The sequence below is a fragment of the Coptis chinensis genome, chromosome 3, assembly GCF_015680905.1.
Source record: "Coptis chinensis isolate HL-2020 chromosome 3, ASM1568090v1, whole genome shotgun sequence".
NCBI classification, from domain to species: Eukaryota; Viridiplantae; Streptophyta; class Magnoliopsida; order Ranunculales; family Ranunculaceae; genus Coptis; species Coptis chinensis.
In genome coordinates, this window is record NC_141458.1 from 79,892,598 (window position 1) to 79,902,862 (window position 10,265).

At 39.4% G+C, this 10,265-nt stretch overlaps 1 non-coding gene across 1 annotated transcript; it reads left to right on the plus strand.

Moving 5' to 3' along the window:
* The first annotated feature begins 9,569 nt into the window (after positions 1 to 9,569).
* On the plus strand, positions 9,570 to 9,673 carry LOC147511011 (small nucleolar RNA R71). Its single transcript, XR_015219620.1, has one exon. It is a non-coding gene; the product is annotated as a small nucleolar RNA R71 (small nucleolar RNA).
* The last annotated feature ends 592 nt before the right edge of the window (positions 9,674 to 10,265 follow it).

The following is a 10,265-nucleotide window of genomic DNA, read 5'->3' on the forward strand; positions in this document are numbered from 1 at the left end:
ATCAATCATCTACAATAAACATATATACAATGAGTAATACTATGAAATGCCTAGCGAGTTCATTTCCTGAAACTTGGAATATCGTCCTTAAGTAGGTTCTCACAATAATAGTCAAGATACAACACTCGATTTTTCCACTCAAGTTTAGCTACTCCAAATTGTGTAGTGGGCATACTTTACCTTACAATCTCAATGACAACAAGGAAGCCTGAGTCGATCAAACACATCTGCCACTTATTATCACACTAACATATTCCTAATTGAGCTAGAGGTCTTTATTAGGTGTTGCGGGGATTAGGAGATGGTTTAAGAAGGAAGGAAATGGATATTCAAAAAGGACAAGTCTGAGATAATAGAGTCTTCATATTATGTAACTTAGAGAAAACCTTGTTATTTTCTTTTGCTTCTATACTTTGTTTCCATCCTTAGCCATATTTTTTTTCTTTTTCTTTTCTTTGGCTTTTGACTCATTTTATTCTATTTTTTTGGAGTTTTTATTTTATTTCTATTTCTATTTTTCTTTTCTTTGGATGGAAACTTCTTTTCTTTATTTTCTGAAGCAATTAACTAAATTTTGTTTACACATGTTTTTCTCTTCTTCTTTCTTCCTCATTCTATTCTCAAACTTATCTAAATTGGGTAGGTTTAATTTTTTTTTTTTAATTTTGTTTTGTTTTGTAACAGGGTAAAGGATTTGTGGTTTATGAAAGGCTAAAGAAAGGTTCAGAGGGGCGACTAGCGGAAAATAATTCATAGGGTTGAATTTCTGGCTATATCGATCCAAAGAGGGCCTAAATTCTCGCTTTTCACCTTTTCACCTTTTCACCAAAGAGGGCGACTAGCAAAGGTCGACTTTTCACCTTTTGACCGAGCTTTAGAAAGGCTTTGTCTTCTTGAATCTTGGCCTTTAATCATGAAACTCCTTAGTAACCGACCTTTGCTCCTTTATCTCGCTAAAGTGGCACATTTCTGCACATAATGGACTTTGAAGCCTGAAATGCATAAAAACACGTAATCGGTGTTAACTCTTAATTATTACTCACATAATTGGTCTAATAGTATGACTGTTACAGTGTTAAAACTACATTTTTGGGCTCTTATCAAACCACCCCCAAACAGCATTTTGCTTGTCCTCAAGCAAAGATGAGAAATTAGAATAAGTGACCAAAAATGGAGTTCTAACTACTCTCGTTTATTTGAGTCGCGATTGCATTGACCATATGCAAGGCCTTAAACCACTAGAAATTCCCTAGTGGACGAGTTATAGCCTCGTGAGAGTTTTCCAGTGAAGGTACTCACAAACTTCATCTATACTACAACGACTAAGAAATAAAACTATTGTTTCCTTATTCATGCTCTAAATTAACTATTCCTCTCACTAGCAATGCATATAGAGTAATCAAGTCGAAACCTAAGCTAATATATGCATAATAATCAATCATCTACAATAAACATATATACAATGAGTAATACTATGAAATGCCTAGCAGGTTCATTTCTGAAACTTGGAATATCGTCCTTAAGTAGGTTCTCACAATAATAGTCAAGATACAACACTCTGATTTTTCCACTCAAGTTTCGCTACTCCAGTGTGTAGTGGGCATACTTTACCTTACAATCTCAATGACAACAAGGAAGCCTGAGTCGATCAAACACATCTGCCACTTATTATCACACTAACATATTCCTAATTGAGCTAGAGGTCTTTATTAGGTGTCAAGGGGATTAGGAGATGGTTTAAGAAGGAAGGAAATGGATATTCAAAAAGGACAAGTCCGAGATAATAGAGTCTTCATATTATGTAACTTAGAGAAAATCTTGTTATTTTCTTTTTTCTATACTTTGTTTCCATCCTTAGCCATATTTTTTTTTTTTTTTCTTTTTCTTTGGCTTTTGACTCATTTTATTCTATTTTTTTGGAGTTTTTATTTTATTTCTATTTCTATTTTTCTTTTCTTTGGATGGAAACTTCTTTTCTTTATTTTCTAAAGCAATTAACTAAATTTTGTTTACACATGTTTTTCTCTTCTTCTTTCTTCCTCATTCTATTCTCAAACTTATCTAAATTGGGTAGGTTTAATTTTTTTTTTTAATTTTGTTTTGTTTTGTAACAGGGTAAAGGATTTGTGGTTTATGAAAGGCTAAAGAAAGGTTCAGAGGGGCGACTAGCGGAAAATAATTCATAGGGTTGAATTTCTGGCTATATCGATCCAAAGAGGGCCTAAATTCTCGCTTAGGATATGGTTTAGTGATCAAGCAAGTGGACGTGTGATTTCTCTATCCGGATTTTACTTCTCCCTTGTGTCATTTCTCAAATGTTTCACTCATATAAGGCTTTATGCTATATTCTCACAGGATTTGTAGAATAAGTACTCTAGCCTAGATTTCGTAAAACTTTATCGCTAACAATCATCGATACTCATGTAATATATTTATAGATAGATGCAAAGATTATTACCTACATATTAACCTAAGTTTCTAAAAATTATTCTAATGCAAAATCTACGTGAGACTTCTAGATTATTAAGAGCATAGAGAAGGAAAACAATACCAATATTCCTAAGTGTATAGCATGAACTTATTTATTTATATTTTTGAATTTTTTTTGAAATTTTGACTAGAAAACAAATGCATATTATACATATCTATATCCTAACAGATGCCTTAATTACACGTGTTTCTATGCCCCCCCCCAAACAAGAAGCATGCTTTGTCCTCAAAGTATTTTAAATAAAGAGGGTAGGAAAAATACCATTGAAACGCGTAGAAAATTTAGGAACATCGCAAAACAAAGTTAGAACGCATCGATATAGGAAATAAAACCGACGCGAACTCTATAATGAAGTTCTACCCATTATGGGGTTAACAAGAATGAAATTGCTTGGGACATAAGCGGATTACACTAACTAGAATTAAAACCGACCTTATCTTCCCGTGATTACTCATCATCTTCCTCATCCTCTTCTTCTATAAAGAAGTGAGGTTCCTTCAGCGATCTGCCATGCCATGATAATTTGCCGGGCTTCCCGCCATTTATCATCTATTATTGCTAACCTATTAAGAGCCACTTGGTCCGACGGTGTAGGGTGCAACCCCGATGAGGTTGTATCCTCCACCCTTGCCAAGTCATTGCAGACGGAAAGATCGAATAATACTATTGGTGGGTCGTGCGATTGTCCACCGTAATCCAATCCGGAAACGCGTGTACAAAAACAGGGAAAGAAACATAGCATAATCACGGGAATTAGAGCAGGCATAAGAAGGTACTTATGCCTCATGCTATGGGATCGAGCTAAACTAGACATCAAGGTTCGGGAAGGTCATGACACATACGCCCCGTGGCTAAAGCAAGAAAGACGCCGCAAGTGGCATCATTCACGTAAGAAAACGCCATTCCCTAAAATATTTGGCATGATCCAAAACATAACAGTTCCTATGTTCATGGACAAAGGGCTACCAAAGCGACGTTATATTCCCTTGGTCCTCTATATGGAAAATGCGCGCCATACCGACTCATGCAAAACTTCATAAGTGTAGACATACATATTATCTACCCAATAACACCATGAGTCTTGAATTTCAGCAGGCATAGCAAGTCCAAGCACAAATGCTAGCAAGAACTTGGTAATTTCCATTGGTTCATTATCGATGTTGATGGAGAACACTTGTTCTCCATCCGGTCTCTCAAAAAGAAAATGCAGGTTATCGTAAAAATAAAATGCTATTGTTGGAGAATAAAGTGCATCAGTCTTACCATAAGCGGTTCCCAGCCTACATATGTGATGATCGCCACAAAACCAAGCACCGTAAATAGTGCTTTGGAACAAATCTTCAAAGATCGTTCGGTATCAATGTAGGAGATGTCATCTCAAGATGATGCTCTGAAATAGCTGCGAATGATCGGGAACACCCGCAAAAACTGGAATTTTTTGGTCCCGAAGTCGGGCGCGAAAGTGCGCTCTACTTGAAGCTGGCGGCGCTTATGAAGTTTTTAGAATTCGGTGTTTGAGCCGGTCGTGCTCACCTTTGGCGCGAAAAAAGCTTCTAACAAAAAATTCTGAAAAAATGCAGGGGCGAAGGCGAGTCCTCCGCAGCGCAGCCCGAGGTGTCTTGAAGATTGGAAATTGAGACGAAACGTGGGAATCGTGGGAGTGAAAGGTGAGTGATGGAGGTTAGGTGTAGTGTGAGTTGTGAGTGTAAAATGAATGAAGTTTATATAGATTTAAAGTTTCTAAATCGGATCGGGAAGTTGCCAAAAAGTTTTTACGGCAGTTTTCGGAAATCCTAAACTTTCCAAACCCGAAAACGGAAACAACTTATTTTCTTGATTCTAAAACAAACCTAGTATCTTTTAGGTTGAATTTAGGATAGAATCTACCTATTTAATCGAGATTTCATATACTTATTCATAGATTTGCCTAAACGGCCATATTTTCACCTTGACTCCATGAATAAATTCTAAAACAAGGGTCATATAAAAATCATGCTGGAATAGATAACACCACCCCCAAACAATTTGGGAAGGTGGGATCAATATTAAACAACCACGCACAATGAAAATAACCTCATTATATTAAAATTTTTATTCGAAGTACATTTCACTACAAAATTCAAATTACGGAAGTAAACTTACATTAAAATAAATAACAATAATGAAACTACAAATAAACATCAAACGATACTATCCCTAATCACTTCGGTACTGGTAGCGGAGGGCACACGCTCAGGAGATGGCTCCTGAGCTCCCGATGGGCCAGCACCATTCGTCTTTCGGCGACGACGCTCGTGCCTCGATGGTGTGTTCTCAGAAGGAGAATCCCCGTGAGGTGGGAATTGTGCAAGCATGTCGGCCCGGGCGGGCCGAGCTTCTAGCTCGCCCTCATCTGTTCCCACCCGTCCTCCCAATTTGGGATTGGATCTCGAAGTTATGATGGATAGTAGCCAGCCCGTCGAGTCCGAAGGTCTTCGCAGATAGTGTTGAGTGAACGCATGCCCACGATGAATTACGGCCATGCGTTCGCGATCCGACCAACACCTCTCCAGGCATCCACAGATCAAAACAAGTCAAGTCCTCCTCATCCTCCGGGCATTCTCATTTCCCCTATCCTCCTCGGCATTCTCATTTCCCCATCCTCCTCGCCCTCTACCCCTATCCTCGGGCAACCTCCAAACTCGTTGGACACAATCCTTATAAATGCGAGGATTTCGGTGCAGGTGATGTAAGACCTATCGACGCCAGAGTCGCTCTCAACTTCAAAGATGATCTTGGTTATCAACACTGAGAGAGGTGCAACAGCCTTCCCTACTCCCCTAATCATGCTAAGCAAAAACTCCAAGATAGAACTTCGTATACGCTCACGGAGTATCCATAAAATGTGGAGGCGGGATTCGGACCGATGTCGCCGACCTTCTCCTTGCCAGGCGTTAGACCAATCCATCGAAGCTGCGGCCCGGTGGTTGGTTCGAGGATGCTGGCGAACACAATGCGATCTCGCATTGTAGTTCCTTTGGTATCCGCCACGTGCATCAACGGCTCTACCCCATTATATTGGGACTCCTGTAACATGACATCCAAATGGATTCTAGGCGGAATGCCTATAATCTCGGCCAACAACCCCGTAGTTACTTCCTTCCTCCTCTTCGCCACCATAACAAAAATTCTAGTCCCCTCCAACTCCCTCGTGTTGTAGAACTGTCGGACTAAGTCGTCGTGGTAAAAGGCTTTGGTCGAGTACCACAAGCTATTCCAGTCTCTACTGATCATTTCGTCACCATAAAACAGCGCGATGTGGTCGCCAGTAAAAGCTTGCTCCGGCAAAATTCGACGTTGTTGAGCCATTTTAGTATTTGGAATGTAGTGGGGGTTTAAATGGAATGTGGTGTTGGAATTTGAATCGACCGACTGAAGCAAACAGTGGTGGTGTCGCGGTGGTGGATCGGCAGTTCAAATTTTTTTATTTCCCGGTGGTTTTTAATGATTTAATTTGGTGGAGGTGGTGGTGGAAAGATTTTAGATTAGATTGGAAGTGGATTTGAACTGTGGGCGTGGGTTAATTTGGTTTTCTTTTTAATTTTTTTTTTTTTAGGTTTTGGAGCTTTGGTGGGCGTTAATGGCGGTTTAGAAGGATGAACGCCGCTACATTTGGTTGGGGTAAAGGTAGGTGCAGGAGTCTTATTTGCCGGTTGGCGTGGGTGGGCCCAAGCCCAATTCGAAATTTTGAATTTTTCGATTTTTTGCGAAACTTCAAATCAAAATTGCCGTTTCGTTACCGGTCCGATTTTTACGAATGAGATATGAAAATGATTAGGAGAGAATTTCCAATCCAATGATCCATAAAACACTCTATTCTGACCGTGGATGACATATAAGATAGTGGAAAACACCTTGAAGTGCGTACATGACGTACGTTATGCAAAAGACTGAACTCTAAATTCATGATTATGTCAACCTGGATCGAAATACCATTAAACGGCCTAAGCAACTCTAATCGGACATAAAACATTCTGGGACGGAAACACGAACACCCCACCCCCAAACAAATTTTTTACAGCAAAGCTTAGAAAATTTGTTTTTTTAGCAGTGGGTCTTTTAAAGTCAGATTTCCGAGACTTCCTAGATTACTATGTTTATTCTTTAATATATATATATATATATTTTACTTTTATAATGAAAAACAATAAACAAGAAAGACATAATTCACCCCATAGAGAAACATGACTAAAAAATCCGAGAAAACATGCAAGAGTGGAAAACGTGAATTATGTTAAACGTGGACTTAGGATCCAAGATTTTACGTACCACACACTCCGTAGGGAGGGGCGTTACCTTAATGGTGCACTCACCAATATATGGAAATGAAAGAAAATGCACCAAACACAAAGGTTGAGTCGCGTTTATAGTCGATACTCGAGACTTTATCTAAACATATGTATGAACATGCAGGTTTATCATATATCAACAACCGAAATAGTTGTGGATCATTCTATAAATAAATATCACAGAAAACATATCCAAACACAATCAAGCACCAAGATTTCCTATGACTTAAACCTAGTGAAATGAAAGCGAAGTCGGATAACCCTATTACGTAACCTAGCATGCACCTTCTTTTTTCATTTTTGAACGAGAGGGTGTTCTAGTAAATAAGTGTGGAAAAGTGAATGGTTGTGGAGAATATGGTGGATATGGATAAGTTGTAGAAGGACAGCATGTAAACAATGAGGATGTGGGTTTAGCACAAAACTCATTCATGGTGTGTGTAGGGACTGTTTCAAGTCTGAAAATGAAGGTGTCAAATGCTTTGTTCTTTTGAAGTATTTGTTTACTAGGTGGATTTAAAAAATTATGAAGCACAGAAGAAACAATAGGATCGAGTGCAAACTCGAGATTCCTTTGAAAGGGTGGAAGGAGGGGAGTCGAGGTGGATGTTGTCCAAAGTAGTTCTTGATAGGGTGAATCATCACCTGCTCTAAGAAACTCATCGAATTCCTCATCTAGATTGGTCATATCCTCGTTACTATGATAGTCCTCTACATCTTTGAGAAAGTCATCTATCTCATCCTCATCCGTAATATGTGTATCGACTAGTGTAGGGATGAAAATTTTGGAGTCCTGAACTTCCAAAGGAAAGAAATTTGGGCATATGATTATCGGGGAACGTGTTGTTGAAATAATCTCGAGAAAAAAGCTCGATCATGCTAACCTCTCCATCCATAGACTAATCGGATAAGCTGGTCTTTGTTTTAAAACATTGACTTCAACAAAGCAAGATGGCCAAAAGACATGGACATTGAACCATCGCGCAATTAATGGCGCGATTGGCGGTTGCCGTGAAAGGACACCCTAAGATGATCGGGGACGAGTCGTAATCGACTTCTCAGATCGAGGATGACAAAATCAGCCGAATAGTAAAAATCCTGAACTTTTACTAGCACATTTTCGACCACACCCTTAGGATACTTAATAGACCGATCAGCTAATTGCAACGTCATTTTAGTGGGTTGCATCTCGTCTAGACCTATTTGTCTATACAAAAAAAAAAGGGAGTAAGTTAACACTAGCCCCCAGGTCTAATAACGCGGTCGTCGTATAAGAATCTCCTAAGGTGCATTATACAGTAGGACGACCAGGGTTCTTGTACTTAACAATTCCATTATGTTTAGATAGAGTTGGGAATTGTTCTGTTAAAAAGGTGTCTTTTGGTATATTGGTCCTACGCCTAGTAGTACACAACTCCTTAAGAAACTTAGCATGGTGTGGTAGCTTTTTAATAGCTTCGAGGAAGGGAAGATTTATAGTTAGATTCTTGAAAACGTCCCTAATCTCCTCATAATTAGTATCCCTAGTTAACACGGCTAATTTTTGTGGAAACAGTGGTTTCTGTCTATATTTAGCAATGGTATCACCTGGATGTTTAACCGTGGCTTTCTGTTTCTTAGGTTGTGTTGTAACTGGTACCTCTACAGTTGTAGGCTCTTCAGTTTCTATTTCGGTATCTAGTAAAATAGCGGTGTAGGGTTATCGGTGGGGTAACTATAGGCATAGTTACTTTGTTATCAACCACTCTGCCGTAATCGGAGAGTGGTGATGGCCTTTAGCTCACCTACATTTTTATATTCATTACTAGTATTATCGGTTACCTCAAAGGTTGTGTTTGTTGTTTTAGGATTAGGTATTTCGTGACTGAAACACACCTTTGGGTTGGGCTTTATCTTGAGCCAACCGTTGGGTTAAATTATTAACGGATTGTAGAAGCCGTTGGTTAGATTGAGCCATGGTTTGGAAAAGTTTTTGGCTCACTTGTATGAACGTGTCAAAAGACGATCCGGTTTGTGGGTGTAGTAGTCACGGGTGGTGTGGATCGGAACTATTTCACGGAATTATTTATGGGTGGATTTTGATAATTATTATTTACCGAACGATACCTCTATTAGCATTATAATTATTATAACTACCTTGACCTTATGCTTGACTTTGTCGAGGTTGCACGTGGTTGTTATAATTATTAAAATTACCCGACCACTGCCCTTGTCGTGGTGGAACTTGGTTAAAACCGGCGTTGGCCTAACGTATTGATTATTGTACCCTGGAGCTGTGACGTGTTGGTTATTTCTCCAACCGAAGTTGGGATTTTGTCTCCAAGGGGCGTTAGGTTCACTATTAATGGAACAAGCCTGTTCATAGGCTATAAGACAGTGGGAGTCGGGATGCTCAGGGCTCCAACAGAAACTACATGGATTTGAATTTACCTTCATGACGGGGATAGGCTTTTGTTGAACAGAAATGACCTCTACCTTTTTAGTGAGTGATTCGATTAGAGTTTTAAGCTCGGGATCGTGTTTAATTTCAAACATACCGGCGGCCTTAACTGTATTTGATGAACTAGCAGAGCGGTAGATATCATCACTACCCCCCCCAGTTGTTATTTCGCTTAGTTTGATCCTCTAAAAATTTATAAGCCTCCGAGGCTCCTTTGCTTAAGAAACTACCCCCATTCATTATGTCTAGGACTTCTTTATGGTGGTGTAGAAGTCCTTTAAAAAAGGCACGAACTAACGTGTCTTTCGCTAAGTTATGATGTGGACACTCTATAAGGAGATCGATGAAACGATTCCAAGCCTCTGAAAATGATTCATGAGGATTTTGTCGAAAGAAATAAATCTTGGAAAGCATCTCATCCATCTTTAGGGGGGGGTAAAATGTTCCATAAACGGTGAACAAGTTTAGCCCACGAGTCCTGTAATTAATTAATTAGGCCGGGCGCTTAACCAAGACGCTTTATTGGCTAAGGTGAAAGGGAATACCCCGAAGTTTAATTTGTTCCGCACCAACCGTAGGATGGTGGAATGTTGTTAGGACTTGTTCAATCCCTACGACGTGCCGATAAGGTTTTTCATGGTCTAAACCGTGAAAAATGGGTAACAAATTAAAAATACTTGGGGGAATTCGGAAATCCCCCACAGGGTCTGCTAGAACGATACAAGATTTGGGGCTATCGCTCAAGGCTCTATAAAAGTCCGAGAGAGGAGTTTCTCCTTCGCCGGGCATCAGGTCGTGGTGTGTGTGAAATAGTAGCTAGAGGTGTAGTGGGTGGTATACTAGATAGAATTGTTTGTTGACGTTGTTGTGTGATTACGTTTGGTGTTTTGTTCGACCGGACCTTTAATCTCATACAAGGCTAAGACCAAATTTAGCTAAACCATCAACACTCCAAACAATTCGATATACTAGTATAAACCTCTAACAGAGACGCGAGGTGTGGAAG